Source organism: Anomaloglossus baeobatrachus, chromosome 7 (genome assembly GCF_048569485.1).
Source record: "Anomaloglossus baeobatrachus isolate aAnoBae1 chromosome 7, aAnoBae1.hap1, whole genome shotgun sequence".
NCBI lineage: Eukaryota > Metazoa > Chordata > Amphibia > Anura > Aromobatidae > Anomaloglossus > Anomaloglossus baeobatrachus.
The window spans coordinates 69,394,275-69,420,663 of record NC_134359.1 but is presented as its reverse complement, the minus strand read 5'-3'; the positions used below and the strand labels follow the sequence as shown (position 1 = coordinate 69,420,663).

Here is a 26,389-nt window from a genome sequence, read left to right as displayed (position 1 = left end):
ACACACACACACACACACACACACACACACACACACACACACACACACACACACACACACACACACACACACACACACACACACACACACACACACACCCCCGCCGGGGAGGACACGCCCCTCATCACCAATTCCCTCCCTCCCGCATCACTTTCATTGTTTCCATGTCTGCGGTCGCCAAGGAATCGAAGTCCCGGTCTCCCTGAGGGGCGGGACAGAGCGGGAGAGAGGTTCTACACGTGGATGCGGCTCAGCCAATCAGCGTTCTCTCAGTGTCCTGGCTTCCAAGGACGCCCTCCTCTTTGTGGGCGTGGCCTGGTTAGAGGGGGGCGCGCTGATTGTAGTGGGGAGGGGACGCAACAGGAAGTGTGGAGCGGAGCTGCCGGAGCCGCCGCATCTCATGTAAATATACGGGGACCGGGGTGCGGGTGTCTGGGATGGAGGGGGGGCGGCCCGGGGTGCGCTGCACGGGCGGCTGTGCACAGATGCTGCGTGTGTGTGATGAGCAGCCAGGTGTGAGCAGGGTGACAATAGCGGCATTGTACTATCCGCCGGGCTCCTCTGCCCCGCTCCCCTCTGCTGCCCCCTAGCGCCGCTCTCCGGTAATTCATGCTCTGCTCCTGGCCACACATCGCGATTAGTGATGACGTCAGAGCGTGATCTAATGTGATGGTCATGGGGGAATGTCCATGTCGTGATGGCAGATAGGGAGCAATGCAGTGTCTGTTACATTTTGACCTTTTCTTGGGTATGGTATGGATGATAAATGGCCCATCGGAGGTACTCTGATCACTGGGACTTCCACTGGTCTCCAGAATGGGCCCCATCCCCCTAGCGGTGGTCACACTTGTCTCCTGAGTGCTGTCTTGGTGATTGGGGGGATTCCCAGGGTCAGACCCCTATGATGTAGGATTTGTCACCTGTCTGGTCAAAAGAAAAGAAAGTTGAGCAAAAATGATTTCCAGGACCTGGGTCCAGTGCCACGTCCCTGTTCTGTGGCCCCTACAAGCCTCCCCTGACCTGCCGGCCCCTGATCCTCCTCTGAGGCTGCTGGAGCGGCAATGCCTAGTTGTACTGAAGCTAGTGAGATCAGGAACCATCAACGGCCCCAACCAGTCCTGGGCGGCCCCAGCGCACCCTGGACCAGTCCTGGGCGGCCCCAGCACACCCTGGACCAGTCCTGGGCGGCCCCAGCGCACCCTGGACCAGTCCTGGGCGGCCCCAGCACACCCTGGACCAGTCCTGGGCGGCCCCAGCGCACCCTGGACCAGTCCTGGGCGGCCCCAGCGCACCCTGGACCAGTCCTGGGCGGCCCCAGCGCACCCTGGACCAGTCCTGGGCGGCCCCAGCGCACCCTGGACCAGTCCTGGGCGGCCCCAGCGCACCCTGGACCAGTCCTGGGCGGCCCCAGCGCACCCTGGACCAGTCCTGGGCGGCCCCAGCGCACCCTGGACCAGTCCTGGGCGGCCCCAGCGCACCCTCGACCAGTCCTGGGCGGCCCCAGCGCACCCTCGACCAGTCCTGGGTGGATTCAGTGCAGTGCTTACAAGCTCCAATGCCAATAGCTTGTAAGCGTTTTACAAACTTAGCTGCAGCAAGTAGATTGTACAGCTGTTTGATTTCATCATCTCTGGGCTGTCTCCATCTATGATGATAATGACCTTTATAGTGTGTACGGCATCGCTGGGCGACAACTGCTGCACATCCAGTAACAGGGGCCGTAGTGGTTGTCGCCCTAGTGACTCTAACTAGTTTGTGCCTCTGGTGGACTATCAGTCAGTAGAATGAAGCACCTGCTGTAGTTTTCTATATCCGTTCCTGCAGGGTCGCTCTTTGGCTCAGACCCCCACAGTCACACATTGGTGGTCTCGCTGTGATCGGTGTTGGTGCTTAGTTCACACCTGGTCTCCGCTCTGTGAATAGATTATTATTTTTGTGTATCGTTCCATTTCCTGCTGGATTAGAGGTCAGTCTCTGGCTCTGATCAGTTGTCTAGTGCCGGTGTTGGGTTATTGACCTGCCCTGGATCTGCTGCTCATGACGGGTTATTAGTGCCTTTGGGGGAGCTAAAGGGGCTCTCCAGGTTTGCTAAACACCTCTCCCCTGGCTGTAATTTGTGTAATAAAAAAAAAAAGTAAACTAACTGTGCTTTACTCACCCTTCCCCGGTCCAGCATTGAATCTCTGCCACTGTTCCTGGTGTCTTTTGTCTGCAGTGTTAATTTCACATCGACAGCGCTGCAGCCAATCAGGGAGCTCAGCACCTCTGCCTCAGTTTACGGCATGAGCTGTTCAGAGCCGCTGACCTCACTGATTGGCTGCAGCGCTGCAGACAATAATATATATCATAGATGGAGAGGAGCCGCTGGACTTTTGAGAGGGTGAATAAAGCACAGTGTTTTTTTTTTTTTTTCTTCAAACATTCTGCAGCCAGAGGACAACCATTTTCCAAAATCAAAAAACTGTGGCATGATTTTTCAAAGTAAGTACACCGGCCTCATCTGGTCTAATATATATATTTTTTTAATTTGTATTGAGAGATCTGCTTTAATTAGTGCCTAATGATGGGCCATACCTAAATGATCTTTTGAAGGCCCCTTTACGGCTGATTTCGGACTGGTGCCGGCTCTCCTGATCCAAACTCTGTAGCCCCAGGCATAGATCATGCTGCAGATCTGGAGGCAGGAGAGGCGCAGCCTGTTCATCCTCGCACCGGAAAACACAGATGTGTGAAAATCGGCCTTAGCTGACTTTCGTATGTGTAAGGTTTAGCGGAAACTTCCCCAGCAGCAATAATTAACTCGCCGTGAGGTTTAAAGTGCGTTGAGCAATTATTACTCCGTTCTCTGTTTTTCCACTCATTGTGGATGGAGAGTGACGGGATGGTTTTGGCAGATTTTCGCTGGCCGCCCCTGGCTGCGGATTCTTACTGATTACCTAATACTGCAAGTTGTGTCAGAAATGACTGAAATTGTCTTCCTTAGCTTTATACATGCCCGAGAGGCCAGGGAGTAACATGCCGCAGCCCGAGAGGCCAGGGAGTAACATGCCACAGCCCGAGAGGCCAGGGAGTAACATGCCGCAGCCCGAGAGGCCAGGGAGTAACATGCCACAGCCCGAGAGGCCAGGGAGTAACATGCCACAGCCCGAGAGGCCAGGGAGTAACATGCCGCAGCCCGAGAGGCCAGGGAGTAACATGCCACAGCCCGAGAGGCCAGGGAGTAACATGCCACAGCCCGAGAGGCCAGGGAGTAACATGCCGCAGCCCGAGAGGCCAGGGAGTAACATGCCGCAGCCCGAGAGGCCAAGGAGTAACATGCCGCAGCCCGAGAGGCCAGGGAGTAACATGCCACAGCCCGAGAGGCCAGGGAGTAACATGCCGCAGCCCGAGAGGCCAGGGAGTAACATGCCGCAGCCCGAGAGGCCAGGGAGTAACATGCCACAGCCCGAGAGGCCAGGGAGTAACATGCCACAGCCCGAGAGGCCAGGGAGTAACATGCCGCAGCCCGAGAGGCCAGGGAGTAACATGCCACAGCCCGAGAGGCCAGGGAGTAACATGCCACAGCCCGAGAGGCCAGGGAGTAACATGCCGCAGCCCGAGAGGCCAGGGAGTAACATGCCGCAGCCCGAGAGGCCAAGGAGTAACATGCCGCAGCCCGAGAGGCCAGGGAGTAACATGCCGCAGCCCGAGAGGCCAGGGAGTAACATGCCGCAGCCCGAGAGGCCAGGGAGTAACATGCCGCAGCCCGAGAGGCCAGGGAGTAACATGCCGCAGCCCGAGAGGCCAGGGAGTAACATGCCGCAGCCCGAGAGGCCAGGGAGTAACGTGCCGCAGCCCGAGAGGCCGGGGAGTAACGTGCGGCAACCCAAGAGGCCGGGGAGTAGGGTGCGGCAACCCAAGAGGCCGGGGAGTAGGGTGCGGCGGCCCGAGAGGCCGGGGAGCAGGGTGCGGCGGCCCGAGAGGCCGGGGAGTAGGGTGCGGCGGCCCGAGAGGCCGGGGAGTAGGGTGCGGCGGCCCGAGAGGCCGGGGAGTAGGGTGCCGCGGCCCGAGAGGCCGGGGAGTAGGGTGAGACAGTACTGACATACTAAAGACAATGTGTCTCCTAGAGAGGAAAAAAGTTATATCTGTAATGACCTTTATGGCTAACAGTAGAGGCGCGTCAGAGAAAAGTTACCTTTACGGCTTTATGCATTTTTTATCGCATTTTTTGGCGCATTTTTGAGAGCAGATATGTCACAAAACCTGAAGGGAATCATTGTCCCAGCAAAGTGAATGAGAAACCTGACGTCTCATGCACACGTTGAGTATTTTCTCTGTGCAGGTTTGGTGCAGAGTTAGGCTATATGCGCACAGTGCGTTTTTCGCAGCGTTTTTGCGCATTTTTCGGGTGCGTTTTTGGCCTCAAAACTGCATGACTTTGCTTCCCCAGCAAAGTCTGAGTTTTCATTTTTGCTGTCCGCACACAACTGTTTTTTTAAGCTGCGTTTTTGAGCTTGAAAAAAAAATGGACATGTCAATTCTTTCCTGCGTTTTTCGCCCATGCAATGCATTGGAAAAACGCAGCAAAACGCAGAGATCAAAAACGCAGCAAAACGCGGTAAAAACGCATGCGGTTTTTAATGCGTTTTTTTCGACGCAGGTGCGTTTTTGTGCGTTTTTAGCGTCCAAAAACGCACAAACGCAGCGTCAAAAAAACGCAGCGTGCGCACATAGCCTTACAGTGGGTACGGAAAATATTCAGACCCCTTTACATTTTTCACTCTTTGTTTCATTGCAACTATTTGGTAAATTTCAAAAAAGTTCATTTTTTTTTCTCATTAATGTACAGTCTGCACCCCATCCCCCATCTTGACAGAAAAAACCCAGAAATGTAGAAATCTTTGCAAATTTATTAAACAATAAAAAGTGAAATATCACATGGTCATAAGTATTCAGACCCTTTGCTCAGTATTAAGTAGAAGCTCCTTTTGAGTGAGTACAGCCTTGAGTCTTCTTGGGAATGATGCAATAAGTTTTTCACACTTGGATTTGGGGATCCTCCGCCATTTTTCCTTGCAGATCCTCTCCAGTTCCATCAGGTTGGATGGTGAACGTTGGTGGACGCCATCTACAGGTCTCTCCAGAGATGCTCAATTGGGTTTAGGTCAGGGCTCCGGTTGGGCCAGTCAAGAATGGTCACAGAGTTGTTCTGAAGCCACTCCTTTGATATTTTAGCGGTGTGCTTAGGGTCATTGTCTTGTTGGATGGTGAACCTTCGGCCAAGTCTGAGGTCCAGAGCACTCTGGAAGAGGTTTTCTTCCAGGATATCTCTGTACTTTGCCTCATTCATCTTTCCTTCAATTGCAACCAGTCGTCCTGTCCCTACAGCTGAACAACACCCCTAGCATAATGCTGCCACCACCATGTTTCACTGTTGGGATTGTATGAGGCAGGTGATGAGCAGTGCCTGTTTTTCTCCACACATACCACTTAGAATTATCACCAAAAAGTTCTATCTTATTTCTCATAGTCTGTGAGTCCTTGATGTGTTTTTTTTTTTTTGCAAATTCTATGCAGGCTTTTATGTGTCTTGCACTGAGGAGAGGCTTCCGTTAGGCCACTCTGCCATAAATGCCCGACTGGTGGAGGGCTACAGTGATAGTTGACTTTGTGGAACTTTCTCTCATCTCCCTACTGCATCTCTGGAGCTCAGTCACAGTGATCTTGGGGTTCTTCTTTACCTCTCTCACCAAGGCTCTTCTCCCACGATTGCTCAGTTTGGCTGGACGGCCAGGTCTAAGAAGAGTTCTGGTGGTCCAAAACGTCTTCCATTTAAGGATAATGGAGGGCACTGTGTTCTTAGGAGCCTTGAGTACTGCAGAAATTCTTTTGTAACCTTGGCCAGATCTGTGACTCGCCACAATTCTGTCTCTGAGCTCCTTGGGCTGTTCCTTTTGACCTCATGATTCTCATTTGGTGTGACATGCACTGTGAGCTGGGAGGTCTTATATAGACAGGTGTGCGCCTTTCCAATCAAGTCCTATCAGTTTAATTAAACACAGCTGGACTCCAATGAAGGAGTAGAACCATCTCAAGGAGGATCACAAGGAAATGGACAGCATGTGACTTATATATGAGTGTCTGAGCAAAGGGTCTGAATATTTATGACCATGTGATATTTCAGTTTTCCTTGTTTAATAAATTTGTTTTTTTCTGTCATGATGGGGTGCAGAGTACATTAATGGGAAAAAATGAACTTTTTTTGAATTTACCAAATGACTGCAATGAAAAGAGTGAAAAATGTAAAGGGGTCTGAATACTTTCCATACCCACTGGAAATCTTGTTAATTCTTACAGATTTGCTGCAGATTTGACCCATTCTAATAAATGGGGAAAAGAAATGTTTTTTTTTTTGCCAAGGGATGCAGAAATGGTGTCAGCTCTAAACGTGTGCACCTAGCTTAGAGGTGCCCATACAGCCGTCTCTCCTCACTTCCCCATACACATGCACACTCCGGTTGGTTGAGCATTCAAGTGGTTTTTTTTTTTGTATTTTAGTAGGGCAAGTGAAATAAGATGAGCCGTCTCTATCAGGAGAGAGCCGGAAGGTCCTCATACATATTGCATGGTTGTCGGGTTCAGCCGACTTTTCTGTAAGTGTTGGTGCACACGATCCGGACATGCTGCACCCTGGCCACAGCGTACCTTTCCTGCTGTGCTGCGAGTGTTCTCCACAGGAGACCGCAGTGGCCTGTGCCCATGATCGGGGTTCGGGGTGCTGCGGACTTTGTCTGTGTCTCCCTGTGGAGAACACTCGCATCTCTGCGGCATCTATTGACATGCTGCGGCTCAGAACACTGCGCGGCATGTCAGTTTTATGCTGCGGAGGAAAGCAGCACAGTGGACATGGGATTTCTTTAAATCCATCCACTCTGCATATACTATACAACGCAGCGGAAACACGCAACGTCCAAAACGCTGCTATGACTGATTGTGGGCACGGGCCCTAATGGGTATTTGGAGCCTTTTAAAGGGAATTTGTCAGCAGGTTTGTGCTTTGTATTCTGACAGCAGCATGATGAAAGGACAGAGACCCTAATTCCAGTGATGTCATGTAGATTACTGGGTGCAGCAGCTGTGATAGAATCACAGTTTTCTCTGCTACAGATCTAGCAGAGATTAGAATGCTGAGCGGTGTATAACCCCGCCTACACCACTGATTGGCTGCTTTCTGTGTACATTATACACAGTTGGGATGTGGTTGGACCAGGGGGCACAAGACATCTTGTCCTGTAGTGATAACCTCCTGCTGATAAAACACTGATTGTATTGAAACAAAAACACAGCCCATCACTGAATTCAGGATCGTTACCCCTACATCATGGTGCTGCTCTCAGATTACATAGAAAAAATATGGTGAGAGATTCCCTTTAAGTTGCTTTTTTTTTGTGAGTACATATGTTAATAACTTAAATAGCAATTCTTAAATATATCATGGCAAATCATTCCTTCAGTGACTGCTACTTTTCCATAGTAGGGTCGCGTCAAGTATCTGATTCCCAGGATCTGTCCTGCTGCTTTAGCATTTATATACAATTTTTTTTGGCCCATAGTCTAAACTCATGGCTGCAGTTCACCATTTTTTTTGATTTGTCTTTAAAGTAACTTTTTTAAATGGAGTACATTTACAACAAACTTACCAACTTTTTGAAAAAGTCACATGTGTCACTTACTGGGCTGCTTGCTGTAAGTTTGATAACCTCCTGCTGATAAATGGTGGATTTTTTTTATCAGTAGAGAACCTGCTGCCATGTAGTCCTCCATATTCCTGAGCTCTGTATAACCCCGCCCCACCACTGATTGGTAGATTTCTGTGTACACTGTGCATAGGCAGAAAGCTGTCTGTCAATGGTGTGGGTGGGGTTATAGAGCACCACATTCAGAAAACCTACTTTTGCAGCTGATAAAACCAGGGCTGTGGAGTCGGAGTCGGAGCTCATTTTGGTGGAGTCTGTATAAAATGCACCGACTCCTAAAATATATAATAAATTGGGGACAGTAGTGCAATGCAGAGTGTGCTGAATATTTTACTAAATAATATTTAGTATAATGCTTATATTTAAGTGAAAAAATTATTGTAGTGCAATGTGAACGTCAGACATTTAATTATTATGATACAATAATCAAGATATTTAGATAGAACATAAATTATATATTTATTGGAATACAACTTTAGAACACAAAAAACTAATTGTAAATATGCACTACAATATGTTATATATATATATATATATATATATATATATATATATATATATATATATATATATATATATACAGTTAGGTCCAGAAATATTTGGACAGTGACACAATTTTCGCGAGTTGGGCTCTGCATGCCACCACATTGGATTTGAAATGAAACCTCTACAACAGAATTCAAGTGCAGATTGTAACGTTTAATTTGAAGGTTTGAACAAAAATATCTGATAGAAATTGTAGGAATTGTCACATTTCTTTACAAACACTCCACATTTTAGGAGGTCAAAAGTAATTGGACAAATAAACCAAACCCAAACAAAATATTTTTATTTTCAATATTTTGTTGCGAATCCTTTGGAGGCAATCACTGCCTTAAGTCTGGAACCCATGGACATCACCAAACGCTGGGTTTCCTCCTTCTTAATGCTTTGCCAGGCCTTTACAGCCGCAGCCTTCAGGTCTTGCTTGTTTGTGGGTCTTTCCGTCTTAAGTCTGGATTTGAGCAAGTGAAATGCATGCTCAATTGGGTTAAGATCTGGTGATTGACTTGGCCATTGCAGAATGTTCCACTTTTTTGCACTCATGAACTCCTGGGTAGCTTTGGCTGTATGCTTGGGGTCATTGTCCATCTGTACTATGAAGCGCCGTCCGATCAACTTTGCGGCATTTGGCTGAATCTGGGCTGAAAGTATATCCCGGTACACTTCAGAATTCATCCGGCTACTCTTGTCTGCTGTTATGTCATCAATAAACACAAGTGACCCAGTGCCATTGAAAGCCATGCATGCCCATGCCATCACGTTGCCTCCACCATGTTTTACAGAGGATGTGGTGTGCCTTGGATCATGTGCCGTTCCCTTTCTTCTCCAAACTTTTTTCTTCCCATCATTCTGGTACAGGTTGATCTTTGTCTCATCTGTCCATAGAATTCTTTTCCAGAACTGAGCTGGCTTCATGAGGTGTTTTTCAGCAAATTTAACTCTGGCCTGTCTATTTTTGGAATTGATGAATGGTTTGCATCTAGATGTGAACCCTTTGTATTTACTTTCATGGAGTCTTCTCTTTACTGTTGACTTAGAGACAGATAGACCTACTTCACTGAGAGTGTTCTGGACTTCAGTTGATGTTGTGAACAGGTTCTTCTTCACCAAAGAAAGTATGCGGCGATCATCCACCACTGTTGTCATCCGTGGATGCCCAGGCCTTTTTGAGTTCCCAAGCTCACCAGTCAATTCCTTTTTTCTCAGAATGTACCCGACTGTTGATTTTACTACTCCAAGCATGTCTGCTATCTCTCTGATGGATTTTTTCTTTTTTTTCAGCCTCAGGATGTTCTGCTTCACCTCAATTGAGAGTTCCTTAGACCGCATGTTGTCTGGTCACAGCAACAGCTTCCAAATGCAAAACCACACACCTGTAATCAACCCCAGACCTTTTAACTACTTCATTGATTACAGGTTAACGAGGGAGATGCCTTCAGAGTTAATTGCAGCCCTTAGAGTCCCTTGTCCAATTACTTTTGGTCCCTTGAAAAAGAGGAGGCTATGCATTACAGAGCTATGATTCCTAAACCCTTTCTCCGATTTGGATGTGAAAACTCTCATATTGCAGCTGGGAGTGTGCACTTTCAGCCCATATTATATATATAATTGTATTTCTGAACATGTTTTTGTAAACAGCTAAAATAACAAAACTTGTGTCACTGTCCAAATATTTCTGGACCTAACTGTATATATATACTAGAAGGTGGCCCGATTCTAACGCATCGGGTATTCTAGAATTTATTGTGTAGTTAATGTATGATTTTTGTTATATATATATATATATGTTGTGTGTAGTTGCCAGTGTTTGTGTAGGGTACTGTAAGTGTTCTGGGTGTAGGGTGTGTGTGAGAGTGGTGTTGTTGCGTTGTGTGTGTTGCGTTGTTTGTAGAGCGCTGTGTGTCTGCAGTGTTGTCTGTGTGTGGTGCTGTGTGTGTTGCGCGGTTTGTGTGGGTGTGGGGTGCGTGTGTGTGTTTTGGGGGAGGTATGTTTTGTGCAATGGTGTGTGTGTGTTGATCGGTATGTGCATATATTTGTGTATGCTGCGGTGTTTGTGTGTTGGGTGTTGTGTGTGTGTGTGTGTGTGTGTGTGTGTGTGTGTGTGTGCGGCGTTGTCTGTGTGTGTGGGTGTCTGTAGGGCGGTGTTAGTGGTTCCCAGTGTGTGTGTGGTGTGTTGTGCGGTGCGCGTGTGGCAGTGTGTGTGTGTTTTGGGGGTAGGTGTGCACCCCCATCGTGCTCCATCCCCCATGCTGCGCACCCCCCATCGTGCTCCATCCCCCATGCTGCGCACCCCCCATCGTGCTCCATCCCCCATCGTGATCCATCCCCCATGCTGCGCACCCCCCATCGTGATCCATCCCCCATGTTGCGCACCCCCCATCGTGCTCCATCCCCCATGCTGCGCACTCCCCATCGTGCTCCATCCCCCATCGTGCTCCATCCCCCATGCTGCGCACCCCCCATCGTGCTCCATCCCCCATGCTGCGCACCCCCCATTGTGCTCCACCCCCATCGTGCTCCATCCCCCATGCTGCGCACCCCCCCATCGTGATCCATCCCCCATGCTGCGCACCCCCCCATCGTGATCCATCCCCCATGCTGCGCACCCCCCCCATCGTGCTCCATCCCCCATGCTGCGCACCCCCCATCGTGCTCCATCCCCCATGCTGCGCACCCCCCCATCGTGCTTCATCCCCCATGCTGCGCACTCCCCATCGTGCTCCATCCCCCATGCTGCGCACTCCCCATCGTGCTCCATCCCCCATGCTGCGCACTCCCCATCGTGCTCCATCCCCCATGCTGCGCACTCCCCATCGTGCTCCATCCCCCATGCTGCGCACTCCCCATCGTGCTCCACAGTCACACATCAGACAGTATACACGCACACATCTGATTGCATATACTCTCACCCCACTTCTACCTGTGCCCTCCGGTGTGCGGTCCTAGCAGCTGTGCTGCACGCAGTGCTCCTCTGCCTTTTGCCGACACTCACACACACAATCGCATACACGCACACACACATTGACGATATCGCACATACGCGCTCACATTCACAACATCCGGAGATACCACATGCTTCCGGCCATGTGATCCTCCGGCAGGTCCTGGAAGGTCACTGCACGCACGGTATGATGTTGTGAGTGTGTGGATGCGATCTGATGTGTGTGTGAGGTGTGTGTGTGTGAGAGTGAGTGTGATCTGATGTGTGTGTGTGTGTCTGTTCTTATGTGTGTGCGTGTTTCGCCGCTGCAGGACCTTGATGCGCTCACCTGCTCGGGGCGGGGTAACGCTGGTAACCATGGTACACATCGGGTAATATTATGTAGCATGGTTACCAGCGTACCCCGCCCGCACGGGAGCCCACACCAGTGTACGCCGGCAACCCCAGCAATGCGAGGGTATGTGTCGGCTGGGTTGCCGGCGTACGCTGGTGTGGGCTCCCGGGGGTACAGCACTCACCTGGGAGTTGGGGCTCCGTGTCGGTTCGGGGAATGCATGCGGGGGGCGGGGCCAGAGCGAGCGTGCAATGCGTGAGGGGGGGCGGGGCGTGGGCCGAGTTGCCAATGCGTGCAGGGGGCCGGGGCGAGAGGCCAATCCGTGTGGGGGCGGAGCCTGGGCAAGCGGCCAATCCGTGCGGGGGGCGGAGCTGAGGCGAGCGGCCAATGAGACGCTTGTCGCGGTAACGACAGAATTTTGGAGCAAGACAGACAGAATAAGGCAAATATGTATATATATATATATGTATTAAATGTCTGATGTTCACATACGCATGTTCATGTATTACAATAAATTTGTCACCTAACTATAAGCAAGATATGTCGGAGTTGGTGCAAGAGAGATTGAGGAGTCGGAGTCGTAGGTTTGGTTTACCGACTCCACAGCCCTGGATAAAACAGTGATTTTTATCAAAACTACACTAAGCAGCCCAGTAAGTGACACATCGCTGCAATCAGGAGCTCTGCCCCTGCATTATGCTGCTCTCAGATTAGGTGGCAAAACCAGGTGACAGATTCCCTTTAATAATGCCTTTTAGTTAGTGGCAGAGATGTGAGGACAAAATTCTTCCTAGGCTTCGGTTCCACTTGCGATTTGCACGGACCAGTGCAATCTGATGAAACATTGGATTGTGCTTACACCAGTACAAAACTATGCGGCAGTGTCCATCTGTGATTGATGTCTCATTCCATATCGGCATGAGAAATGAATTGCTGCATGTTGTTTGGTAGCGAGTCTAGGCTCACTCACCCCCATACAAGTCTATGGGAGCGTGTGCATCAGTCAGAAAAACAAACCAAAAATATGTTTTTCATAATGAAGTCAGTGGGGATGAAAAACGCACCTAGAATTGACATGATGTAGATAATTTTCTGTACCAAATCTGCATGGGAAGAAATAAGCATCATGCGCACAGGACTTCCGGGTTCTCATCCACTGGCATAAGGATTTGCATGTAGTTTTTTGACAAATCTGGATAAAAAATACAATAAAAATGCACTATGTGCACACAGCCTTAGTTCTAGTAACAAAATTCCACATTGAGCAGCAATGTACAGTCATATGAAAAAGTTTGGGCACCCCTATTAATGTTAACCTTTTTTCTTTATAACAATTTGGGTTTTTGCAACAGCTATTTCAGTTTCATATATCTAATAACTGATGGACTAAGTAATATTTCTGGATTGAAATGAGGTTTATTGTACTAACAGAAAATGTGCAATCCGCATTTAAGCAAAATTTTACCGGTGCAAAAGTATGGGCACCCTTATCAATTTCTTGATTTGAACACTCCTAACTACTTTTTACTGACTTACTAAAGCACTAAATTGGTTTTGTAACCTCATTGAGCTTTGAACTTCATAGGCAGGTGTATCCAATCATGAGAAAAGGTATGTAAGGTGGCCACTTGCAAGTTGTTCTCCTATTTGAATCTCCTATGAAGAGTGGCATCATGGGCTCCTCAAAAAAACTCTCAAATGATCTGAAAACAAAGATTATTCAACATAGTTGTTCAGGGGAAGGATACAAAAAGTTGTCTCAGAGATTTAAACTGATAGTTTCCACTGTGAGGAACATAGTAAGGAAATGGAAGAACACAGGTACAGTTCTTGTTAAGCCCAGAAGTGGCAGGCCAAGAAAAATATCAGAAAGGCAGAGAAGAAGAACGGTGAGAACAGTCAAGGACAATCCACAGACTACCTCCAAAGACCTGCAGCATCATCTTGCTGCAGATGGTGTCAATGTGCATCGGTCAACAATACAGCGCACGTTGCACAAGGAGAAGCTGTATGGGAGAGTGATGCGAAAGAAGCAGTTTCTGCGAGCACGCCACAAACAGTCGCCTGAGGTATGCAAAAGCACCTTTGGACAAGCCAGTTACATTTTGGAAGAAGGTCCTGTGGACTGATGAAACAAAGATTGAGTTGTTAGGTCAGATAAAAAGGCGTTATGCATGGAGGCAAAAAAACACGGCATTCCAAGAAAAGCACTTGCCACCCACAGTAAAATTTGGTGGAGGTTCCATCATGCTTTGGGGCTGTGTGGCCAATGCCGGCACCGGGAATCTTGTTAAAGTTGAGGGTCACGTGCAGGGCTGTGGAGTCGGAGTCGGAGTCGTGGAGTCGGAGTCGGAGTCGGAGCTCATTTTGGTGGAGTCGGAGTCGGAGTCGGAGTCGGCATAAAATGCACCGACTCCGACTCCTAAAATATATAATAAATTGGGGACAGGAGTGCAATGCAGAATGTGCTGAATATTTTACTAAATAATAACATTTAGTATAATGCTTATATTTAAGTGAAAAATTTATTGTAGTACAATGTGAACATCAGACATTTAATTGTTTTTATGATACAATAATCAAGATATTTGGATAGAACATAAAATATTTATTGGAATACAACTTTAGAACACAAAAAACTAATAAATTGTAAATATGTAATATATATATATATATATATATATATATATATATATATATATATATATATATATATATATATATATATATATACACACAGTGTATATACACACACAAGATATATATGTAATCTACTGTATATTACATAGTGTATTACATATTTACAATTTATTACAGTTTTTTGTGTTCTAAAGTTGTATTCCAATAAATATATTTTATGTTCTATCCAAATATCTTGATTATCGTATCATAAAAATTATTAAATGTCTGATGTTCACATACACATATTCATGTACTACAATAAATTTTTCACCTAACTAAGCAATATATGTAGGAGTCGGAGCCGGAGTCGGAGTCGGAGCCGGAGTCGGAGTCGGAGCCGGAGTCGGAGTCGGTGCAAGAGAATTTGAGGAGTCGGAGTCGGAGTCGAAGGTTTGGCTTACCGACTCCACAGCCCTGGTCACGTGGATTCAACTCAGTATCAGCAGATTCTTGACAATAATGTGCAAGAATCAGTGACGAAGTTGAAGTTATGCAGGGGATGGATATTTCAGCAAGACAATGATCCAAAACACCGCTCCAAATCTACTCAGGCATTCATGCAGAGGAACAATTACAATGTTCTGGAATGGCCATACCAGTCCCCAGACCTGAATATCATTGAAAATCTGTGGGATGATTTGAAGCTGGCTGTCCATGCTCGGCGACCATCAAACTTAACTGAACTGGAATTGTTTTGTAAACAGGAATGGTCAAATATACCTTCATCCAGGATCCACGAACTCATTAAAAGCTACAGGAAGCGACTAGAGGCTGTGATTTTTGCAAAAGGAGGATCTACAAAATATTAATGTCACTTTTATGTTGAGGTGCCCATACTTTTGCACCAGTCAACTTTTGTTTAAATGCGGATTGCACATTTTCTGTTAGTACAATAAACCTCATTTCAATCCAGAAATATTACTCAGTCCATCAGTTATTAGATATATGAAACTGAAATAGCTGCTGCAAAAACCCAAATTGTTGTAAAGAAAAAAGGTTAACATTAATAGGGGTGCCCAAACATTTTCATATGACTGTAGATCTGCCCGATCTTATTCATAAGTCAGTTTTTGATGTCTAGGCCAATTCCCATTAAAGTCTATGGGGCTGTGGACATGTTAGAATGCCATCCAAGAGCTAAATGTGTTTTTTTTTTTTTTTTATTTTTATTAACTATTTAATGGGTAGAGGTTTGGGTTTTTTTCCCCACGGAAGAAAATCTGCTGGTGAAACAAACCCAGACCATAAATGGCTGAAAATTTGGCCCCACATTCAGATCTTACTAAAAACCGGCGTGTCTGAATGAGGCCTTAGAATGGTATTTGTTGTTATTGGTCGCAGTTTTCTGTATTATGCATTGCCCTTGTGCTGCCGTCTTGTGGTTTTCTGATCTGTGGCCGCCCGTTCCTAGTCGCCGGCTAATTGTCATCCTATAATTAGCAGCGGTGTGACAATGCGGTGGTGTCTTCCCCCTGCCATGTGTCGTCTGCCTGCCGGTGGCAGGAGCGTGCCTGCGGCCACATGTCGGGCCTCCCGCGCTGCCCCAGCCTTTGTTTCTCCGTCCCCTCTCATGGCTGGCAATGCTTCCTGTTATTACAGCTTTTTCATTGTGTTCAATCCTAAAAACAAAAGACCCCCCTTTTTTTTTCCTCTGCCTTTTATTAATCGATAAAAGCTGCTCCCCCCCACCCCCCCCCCGCGAGACAATGGGAAAAGCAAATAAACATCTGCATCGCCCGGGGTGCAGGCACTGAAGGGTTAACAGAAGAGATTGGAGTCCTATTCGGGAGACCCCTCCGTGCGGCTTCCAGACCCCCCCTACACCCACTTTTTTTTTTTTTTATTTTGCCCAAAGGAAAAGTGTTTTCCATGTTGTGTCCCGGCTGTAATGAATGTGTCAGGAGTGTCCCCTGTAGGTTAAGTCCATTTTTATCCCAGTGTTTCCATAATGCGGCTGTGCGTCCCAATGACGGGATCCATGAGTCTAGCACCGGTTCCACCTTTCATTTTTTTAAGTATTTAGTATCTGGGTTATGAGATAAAACGCAGTGTGTGCACAATATGGGCATTTGTGGCATTATGTGCGGAGATATGGAGTGATAAAGTCAGGGGCGGCTGCGGATGGGAGTCCGCTCGTCTGGAGAGCTCGCTGTCCGGTGTGTAATTGTCGCTGAATTATGGCTCTGTTTGGAGATGACCCCATTGCCGGTGGCTGTTGCATAAATCTTTGTGTGGCTATTGATGATGGAAGGATTCCTCCCATGTTTGCCTGCCGGTCTGTACTACAGTGTTAGTGACCAATCACTACATTTCACTGGGGAAGACCATCAATAACGTTGGGCAAATGCTCGTTTTTCCAAAAGCTATTTCTTCCAAACCCCAACAATCCATATTTATTCTCTATGTATGTGCTAGGGTGCGCTCCAGTGCTAGGGGTGCGCTCCAGTGCTAGGGGTGCGCTCCAGTGCTAGGGGTGCGCTCCAGTGCTAGGGGGTGCGCTCCAGTGCTAGGGGTGCGCTCCAGTGCTAGGGGTGCGCTCCAGTGCTAGGGGTGCGCTCCAGTGCTAGGGGTGCGCTCCAGTGCTAGGGGTGCGCTCCAGTGCTAGGGGTGCGCTCCAGTGCTAGGGGTGCGCTCCAGTGCTAGGGGTGCGCTCCAGTGCTAGGGGTGCGCTCCAGTGCTAGGGGTGCGCTCCAGTGCTAGGGGTGCGCTCCAGTGCTAGGGGTGCGCTCCAGTGCTAGGGGTGCGCTCCAGTGCTAGGGGTGCGCTCCAGTGCTAGGGGTGCGCTCCAGTGCTAGGGGTGCGCTCCAGTGCTAGGGGTGCGCTCCAGTGCTAGGGTACCGCTCCAGTGCTAGGGGTGCGCTCCAGTGCTAGGGGTGCGCTCCAGTGCTAGGGGTGCGCTCAAGTGCTAGGCTACCGCCCAGTGCTAGGGTGCGCTCAGCCCAGTGCACATCCGCTTGCAGTGTTTGACCGGCTTGCACTGTTATCAGATGTAATGTGTAACCCCCCCCCCCCCCCCCCATCCCCCAAGAAAAAATAAATAAAATGGAAAGATACCGCCAACCCGCCCCCGGAAGTGATCTGATTATGGCTGGCTACCCAATCAGTGGCTTCCATTGTGGTTCGGGCCAAGTACTAATCCGTGGAGGTACGGTTCGGAAGCATACGATGAACCGAACAGCCGCTGGTTTGCTCAACTCTAATTATCACTTTTGAGGATAGAAGATTGGGCATGTTGAAATTCAGCATGCCCCATCCTTTTTTTGGCTGTGTGATTATTAGTTTTTGAATGGGGGTATTTTTGCTGAGTCAAAAAAGCAGCTCCAGCAAAGTGGATGGGATTTATAGAAGTCTTCTGCCCACTGTGCTTGCTTTTTAACTCTTTGTAAAATGACATGGGGAGCGTTTTTGAGAGGAAGAGCTGTGGAGAATAAAGCGCAATAGGGTCTTACCCTTATAGGCACAGGGCAATAGACAAGGGGAGCAATTATACTCACCAACTGTAGTTGTGACAGTCACAACTACTGTAATCGCATTTGAAAATGGATCCAGGCAGCGGCAACCCAAAGTGGCTGATAACAGAGAACAATTGTAGAAAAAGGGTTTCTATACCGCGCCAATGATCACAAGTATGGAAGTCGGATTGATGTGGCTTTATTGTAGCATAGGTCTACGCGTTTCAGGAGCTCTGCTCCCTTCCTCAGGACCACAGAAACAACATCAAATCCCGGGAGCGTTTTTGTCAATTTCTCTTGCTGTTATGATGAGTTTTATGTGTGGATTTTCCCTATAGACTTGCATTAAGTGTCAAAAATCCACAGGTAGATAACGCACGTGTTTTTAGTATGTTTCTGCTGCAGAAGCACATAAAAAAGGGCATATTATTCACCCCAAGTATATCATTAAAGTTTTGTCAAAGCCAAATGCCAGGAACAATATAAAAAACAAAGCAGTTTTGATTAAAGCAAAAGGAGAGAAAAACTGCAGAGTGAAAAACATGATAAAAACGCATGTAAAAAAAATGCAAGTAATCGGATTGATGTAATAGGTGCAGGAATTCTGCGACTTCAATTGTGAGAGCGTAGCCTTACTAACTTCTACTGAATGAACGTCAGCCACAGGGATCTCCAGTCAGCAGTCAGTCGAAATCGGTGTAAATGGTCACCTCTTTTGCACGGAGCAGTGCCAGAGCCGCTCCCGGCAGTTGAACTCCTTAAATGATGCGATCAGTGCAATCGCAGTATTCAATAGGCAGGGAGAGAGATTGTTTACCTCTCCCTGGCGATTGGGTCCCAGTAATGCAATCACAGGGACCTGATCGCTGCCATGGTAACCCTGGGTCGTCACCATGACGACCCCGGGTTACTGAGCTACGGAGAGCCTCACACACCATGCTGTATGCATAGTGTGTGAGGCAAGGTGCTGTGATATAATCCCCTGTAGTGATAAAGCGTTGCAGAGGATTATAGAAATGCAAAAACAATTGACATGCTTCTTCTTCTTCTTCTTCTTCTTTTCAGCAACAAAATCTGCAAGGAAAAAAGAAGCAGCGAGTTCACAGCAAGTCACGATTCTCATAGACTTTGCTTGCTTTTATTGATGAAAAAACCTAAAAAAAAATGCTGCGTGGGCACTTAACCTTAGGGCGTGTGACTGTCAAACTATTTCCAGGGCCACTCATTAGCTCTCATGCATATTCTCGGTTTCCCCGCCCACCCTCTGTGACAGTTTCTGTGATTGGTTGCAGTCAGACTGCCGTCGTCTATGATTGGTTGTAGAGTGTAAAAATAAATACATAATTGAAAAAAATGATGAAGCCCTCTGCAGTGAAACGCTCGTTGGGGTGCCCGCCCTGTACCTGGATACCTGACCCTTTCTTCTTTTTATCATGTCACAAGGTATTGCATTATCTTGTTACAGCTGGCGGTTTTGGGATATCACTTTGGGGTGATTCAGCGGCTGCTGTATTTACTTGCGCCCCCCCCCCCCCCTTTTTCTCCAGCTTTACTTGTGTTTGATTATTGGGACTTTTATAGCAGACTTTTTACCATCTGTCAGGTATATCCAGATTGTTTCTGGGCTGGATAGATATTTCTATTTTGCCACCACTGTGCACTTGTTCACTTCTATAATAATAAAGATCTTTGTATTTTACATTTATCCTTTTGGGTCTTTTTTCTGAGTGGTTCCTCTATTATAACATCCTCCATTTAATATGATTTCACTTGCTTTTGTTTTTTTGGAAAAAATGAAGTAGGGCCCCCATATATTGATACCTAGCACAGATAGAGCAGACGGCTACAGGCTGCAGTCCCCAGCTATGTGTGTTATCTTGGCTTTGTATCACAATACTAGGGGCTCCCTGCAGGTTTTTTTTTTAAAAATTTTTGCCAGGAAATGCGATTTGGTGCAGAAACGTGTACAACCAAATACTCAATGTTCACACATTGCCTTATCCGACACTGAGTTCAATGACTTCACCTGAGGTTACAGCTGGCGTTTCACACGGTACCCCAGCTTTGACCTCAGGTGAACTCACCTCTGGTGAACTCATTGAACTCCGTGACTTCAGCCCATCTGAAGTCATTAAATGCGATGTCGAATTAGTCAACATGTGCACAGGGAGTATTTGGGTGCAAATATTTCTGCACCACATCTGCATCTCCTGGCAAATAAAATCACCAATACCGCATCAAAACGCAGGGGTGTTGCTCCAATCTGCAAGCTGGCAGAACCATACTGATTTAACATCGACATTTAACATTTAACAATGCTCAATCTGCATTTTGGGGTGCCTTAATGTCATTACCCTGAACAGGATTTAGACTTGTCCCCGACAGATGCGTTGAGTTAAACAATGGAAATGGAGTCCAAATTAAAGGGAACCTGTCACCAGATTTGGGGACTATAAGCTGCAGCCACCACCAGTGAACTCTTATATACAGCATTCTAACATGCTGTATATAAGAGCCCAGGCCGCTGTGTAGAACATAAACACTTCATAATCCTCACCTAAACAGTCGCTGCGGTGCAGACTGGTCAGATGGGTGTCTCCGTTCTCAGTTACCAGAGCCGCCTCTTTCGGCCATCTTTTCCTTCTTCTGAAGCCGGGGTGCATGACGCGTCTTGTGCAGGCGCACTACAATACTTTGATCTGCCATGCTCAGGGCAGATAAAGGTGCGCCTGCACAGGACCTCAATGCTAGCCTGTGTGCATGACGTAGGACGCGTCATGCACCCCGACTTCAGAAGAAAGAGGACAATGATGGCCAAAAGAGGAGGAACCGGTACCAGAGAACGGAGACACCCATTAGACCAATCTGCACCACACCGCCTCTTAGGTGAGTACATTATTATAAAGTCATTTTTACATCCTAAACAGAGGCCTGGACACAGGACCACGAGCAGTTCTGGGTGCATATTGCTAATCCCGGCCTAACCGTCCCTGTATCTAGTAGGATAAAAAGATCTTTAGAAAAAGTATTTCTAAAGATCCTTTATGATATGCTAATGAGCGCAGGGACTGGTCGCAAGGGCGTTATATTTCCCAACTACTCCGCCCTCTTAGCATGTTAGCACGCTCATAGGGGCTAACACGCTAATTGCCAATTGCCGGCGTCCTCAGCGGTGACGCGCGTACTTGTGTCCTCAGATGCCAGGTTTAGGCTTAGTGCGTATGATCAGAAGTCCTGGCACTTCCGGTCATGCGCACTAGATCTCTCTGAAGCCGGGATGCGTAGACTCAGCTTCATAGTGCGCATGACCGAAAGTGCCGGGACTTCTGATCCTGCGCACGGACCCTAAACCCGGCATCTGAGAGGCGGTGACAATGGACACAGGTACGTGCTTCACTGCCAATGACGCTGTGCAATGGGCATTGAATAGCATGTTAGCACGCCCCTGTGGGCATGCTAAGAGGTCGGACTAGTCAGGGGGAAATAACGCCCTTGCGAGTAGTCCCTGTGGCATACCTAATTATGGGCCGCCGATCCTTTTGTTCTTGACCAGATTAGCCACTGCCAGAGGAGTTTTGCAGCACCTGTCTCACAGGGAAGATTTATGGATCTGTTTACGGAGGAGTCGGGAGAGAAAGCTGGCGGCCAATCCATCGTTCAGTTGGCATCTATCCATTGGCATTTGGCCCCTTAATCTTGAGTTGTAAAAGATTAGAAAAGTAACTTTTGAAATCCGATAAAACTGGGAGAGTAGTAATTGCCCTTTTCCTTCCGGGAGCCGGCTTACTACTCTCCCGCATAATATCAGTAGACGTCCTCGTTATGGGCATATGTTTTATTTCTTTTACCTTTGATCTTTTGGATTAAAAAGCAAAGATAAAATAAAACTAAAAGTTATTGAATAAAGTTTTGCCTTGTGCTGAGGAGGAACACGCGCCAGCTTCATAGCGTTGATTGTGCACTTTATTATGTATTACCGCTAATAACAAGGGCTTTTATGTGTTTTTACTCTGATGTTGGCTTCCACTGATGCCAGCATAAAAGGAATCCTGGACGACAAAGCAATCCATTAGGTGAAAATAAAAGAGCGCAGGGAATCTAATAGTAAATCATTTTATTGCTTTGCTAAGTAAAGCTGGTGTCACACATAACGACGACGACAACGACGTCGCTGCTACGTCACCATTTTCTGTGACGTTGCAGCGACGTCCCGTCGCTGTCGCTGTGTGTGACATCCAGCAACGACCTGGCCCCTGCTGTGAGGTCGCCGGTCGTTGCTGAATGTCCAGCTTCATTTTTTGGTCGTCACTCTCCCGCTGTGACACACACATCGCTGATGTTTACGCTGGTTACCGGCCTCCACTCTTGCTGCCAGTGCCGGCTCCTGCACTGTGACATGTGGCTGCAGTATGCATCGGGTAATTAACCCGATGTATACTGTAGCAAAGAGAGCAAGGAGCCAGCGCTAAGCAGTGCGCGCGGCTCCCTGCTCTCTGCACTGTGACATGTAGCTGCAGCACACATCGGGTTAATTAACCCGATGTGTGCTGCAGGAGAGCAAGGAGCCAGCGCTAAGCGCGGCTCCCTGCTCTCTGAACATGTAGCACAGCGACCTTATGATCGCTGCTTCTGCTGTGTTTGACAGCTAAGCAGCGATCATAACAACGACTTACAAGGTCGCTGTTACGTCACCGAAAATGGTGACGTAACAGCGACGTCGTTGTCGCTGTCGTTTAGTGTGACACCAGCTTAAGTGCTGCTTCTTCAGGGGGGAGTGCGGCGAGGGGACCCGTGGGCGGAGAACTTCCCGATATGCAAAGCTGGATCTTCATTGCACCCTACGGTCTGATGCACAAAGACAAGTGCGTGTGATGACCCTTTTGGTAAAAGCGTGGCCAGCATAAACGGATAGTAAAGCTGCTACCGGAAATTCAGCTTTACTGCAGCTTATCATTCGGCTGTTTTATGGCAGCCTGTGATTGACTATAGACTGATATAAATAGCAGCCTGACCAGTCTGTATTGAATCTGACATTTACCTAATCACAAAATTGTGCTATGTAATAAGTCAGCTCCTTGTAAATTGGATGCGGCGTCAGTCTGCTCGTCTTGGGTGCGGCGTCGGTCTGCTCGTTTTGGGTGCGGCGTCGGTCTGCTCATTTTGGGTGCGGCGTCGGTCTGCTCGTTTTGGGTGCGGCGTCGGTCTGCTCATTTTGGGTGCGGTGTCGGTGTGCTCATTTTGGGTGCGGCGTCAGTCTGCTCGTCTTGGGTGCGGCGACGGTCTGCTCGTTTTGGGTGCAGCGTCGGTCTGCTCGTTTTGGGTGCAGCGTCGGTCTGCTCGTTTTGGGTGCGGCATCGGTCTGCTCGTCTTGGGTGCGGCGACGGTCTGCTCGTCTTGGGGGCGTCGTCGGTCTGCTCGTCTTGGGGGCGGCGTCGGTCTGCTCGTCTTGGGGGCGGCGTCGGTCTGCTCGTCTTGGGGGCGGCGTCGGTCTGCTCGTCTTGGGGGCGGCGTCGGTCTGCTCGTCTTGGGGGCGGCGGCGGTCTGCTCGTCTTGGGGGCGGCGTCGGTCTGCTCGTCTTGGGGGCGGCGGCGGTCTGCTCGACTTGAGGGCGGCGGCGGTCTGCTCGTCTTGGGGGCGGGGGCGGTCTGCTCATCTTGGGGGCGGTCTGCTCGGCTTGGGGGCGTCGTCGGTGTGCTCGGCGGCGGTGTGCACGGCCTTGGGGGGCGGCGATACCACTTTGTTAAAAAATTGATCCATTCAAACCGATAGGAAAGCAGGTGGAAACCAAAGTTAGGCAAATACGCTTAAAAACAATGGTCCTGATTCATCAAACTGCATTTGCCAGAATTTTGGAGCAAAACTGATTTGTAACTTTGCTAATAGTTTTTTTTTTTTTTTTTTTTTGCACAGCTCAGTTGCGCAAAAATTTGTCAACTTTTAGTGATTGATTAAAGGGAACCTGTCACCAGAATTTTGAGTTCTAATCCAAAACTAGCACCTTAACCAGTGCCTGTGCTGTATTCTACAAAGGTGCACGTTACCCCCTGACTCCCCCTGTAGACCCTAGAATTATCTTTATAAAATCTCCTGCCTTGTATGCTAATGCTTTGTTCTGTCCTATGGGCATTCTATTTTGCGGCTCCTGACCCTCCTTTCTGTGATGATCGCCATCCTCCTTTGATGATTGATGTGGATGATGCCAGAGGCATAATCCACATCACTGGGCAAAATCTCGCACTTGCGCAGGTTCACTTCTCTCTGCCTTATTGTGGGCAGAGCCAAAAACATCGGTGCGCCTGCGCGAGCCGGCGACTTCTCTGTGCAGGTGTCAGATTTTACCCGATGATGTGGATTACATCACCTGCATCATCCACATTAGGGCCGTTTTATACATTCGGCATTTCTCCGCGCTTTGCCGGATCCGTCACACTCCAGTACAGTGTTAATACTGTACAGTGGCATCGCGGCAAGCTCCGGTCACATGCTGTCATGTGACCGGAGCTTGCCGCGATGCCATTGTACTGTATTACACTGTACTGGAGTGTGACAGATCCGGCAAAGCGCGGAGAAATGCCGGATGTGTGAAACTGTCCTTACTGGGCAAAATTTTGCTTCTGGTAAGGCTAGTTTCGCACATGCGGCTTTTCGCCGGTTTGCCGGATTCGGCACACGCCAGTACAGTGTATACAGTACAATTACAGCGCGACAAGCGCCGGTCAGATGCTGTCATGTGACCAAAGCATGTAACCCAGAGGTTGTGGCGCTGCCACTGTACTGTATACACTTTACTGGCGTGCCCGAATCCGGCAAACCGGCGAAAAGCCGCATGTGTGAAACTGGCCTTAGGCTGCTTTCACACATCAGTTTTTCGCCGACAGGCAAAATCCGGCGAATGACAGATAAAATGGATCCGGCGTCGGATCCGTTTTATTCCCCATTGACTTGTATTAGCGCCGGATTGTGTCAGATGGTCTTGCGTTACATGCGGCGTCTGCCGGATCTAGAGAAATTTCTTCATGCGGCGGCTGGAAAGGACGCAGCATGGAACGTTTTTTTGTCTCCGGCAAAAAGCCAGACCACGCTGGATCCGACGCCGTCCAGCATGTTGTATAATGGAAGCCTATGGGCGCAGGATCCGTCGTCATCTGGCATATGACAGAATCCAACGATGGATCCCTTTTTTAAACTGCGCCTGCTCAGTATCACAACGGATCTGTCAAAAAATGTAAGGAACGCATGGAAAAAACTGATGCGACAGATCTGTTTTTTCGCCGGATCCGTCGCATCAGTTTTTTCGCCGGATCGTGCCTGATGGCAAAAACTGATGTGTCCAAGTAGCCTAATGGGAGGTAAGAAAACTGTGTCCAGTGTGCGCGCATTGATGTTTTGGCTCTGCCCACAGTAGGGCAGATTGAAGTGCGCCTGCAATTTCTCTGTGCAAGCGTGAGCTTTTGCTCAGCTACGTGGATGGCATCGGAGGGGACAACATGCGCCTTTATAGAGTGCAGCACAGGCGCTTGGTTTAGAACTCAAAAATCTGGTGACGGGTTCCCGTTGATGCCGATCCTGGCAAGTGCCGCTAATTTTTGAAAAGTGCGTAGATCTTCACCTGGAGGAAGCATGGAGGAGTGCAGCTGGAAAATTCATCATATTTTACACCACAGAAGTGTCCGCCTTTCTCTCTATTGGATTTGTTACAGAAGATCCCAAAAATGGCCATGTGAACAGAGCCCAACAAGCATATAAAAATGCTACAAAATAGTGTGTGCCTATGGAAATCTGCTGCGTACTCGCCCTGCCTGCATGTACCATGCTATTATGTGTATCCATATGTAATTAATCCCAGATATACATCACGTACACATAGATGCTGTGTATATAGAGCAGTTCTGAGCCTCTTATAGGCAGTTTTATATCTGATTTAGTGCAAGGTCACCACACATTGATTAATTGTACGGAAATCAATGTCTACAAAGCAAGGCTGCGGTCGGCTTGTATCGTAAAAGATGGGTCCCCTCCCCAATTATTAAGTGGTCCGAGCTCTGAATGTATAGACAGATTTGTCTAGGGCAAGAAAAGGCGATTTATCTAAACTGGTTCAGAGGAGCAGTCGCCCATTGAATCTCGCATTGGGTGTTTTGCCTTCTTTTCATAGGGATTTGGGGAAAACATTAGTTGCCCTAAGAAACTTTTCCAACTTTCCCCTGGACTACTTCTGGGAATTGGTTCCTTCGTAGGCTCTATTCGTTTTTCTTGATAAAGCCTTTGTCTGGACTTTAGTTATTAAAGAATCCATTTATGCTGAACTGTTAATGTTTGACAGATATTTTACCTTGTGCTTTAAAGTGGCACTTGTGATCGTGGAGTGCCCAAATTCCTGCGTGACTGGCGCTGACACTTGGATTGAGACTACCGTGCCGGAGGTTGTGCCCGGACATTGGGCCTAGTGCAGGTCTGAGACCACAGCACAGACAGGCCAGTCCTTACTACTGATGTCCACAGTGCTCAATCTCTGATGCTGAAAGCAATGGGAGCTTTAGCTATGCAGCCTGTGGGGGGGAGCTTAGGAGCTCTGCAGGGGAGGGCAGGGCCGGAGCTCTGTGGAGGAGGGGAAGGTTGGAGCTCTGCGGAGGAATGGGAGGGCCGGAGCTCTGCGGAGGAATGGGAGGGCCGGAGCTCTGCGGAGGAATGGGAGGGCCGG

At 48.3% G+C, this 26,389-nt stretch overlaps 1 protein-coding gene across 1 annotated transcript in view; it reads left to right on the top strand.

The window, feature by feature from the left end:
• The first annotated feature begins 296 nt into the window (after positions 1-296).
• The window catches only part of SESTD1 (SEC14 and spectrin domain containing 1), a 228,432-nt gene continuing 202,339 nt past the window's right edge, over positions 297-26,389 (top strand). Inside the window, exon 1 of the mRNA XM_075317402.1 lies at positions 297-402. The gene's annotated coding sequence lies outside the window, so the exon portion shown is untranslated. The remainder of the gene's footprint in view (positions 403-26,389) is intronic.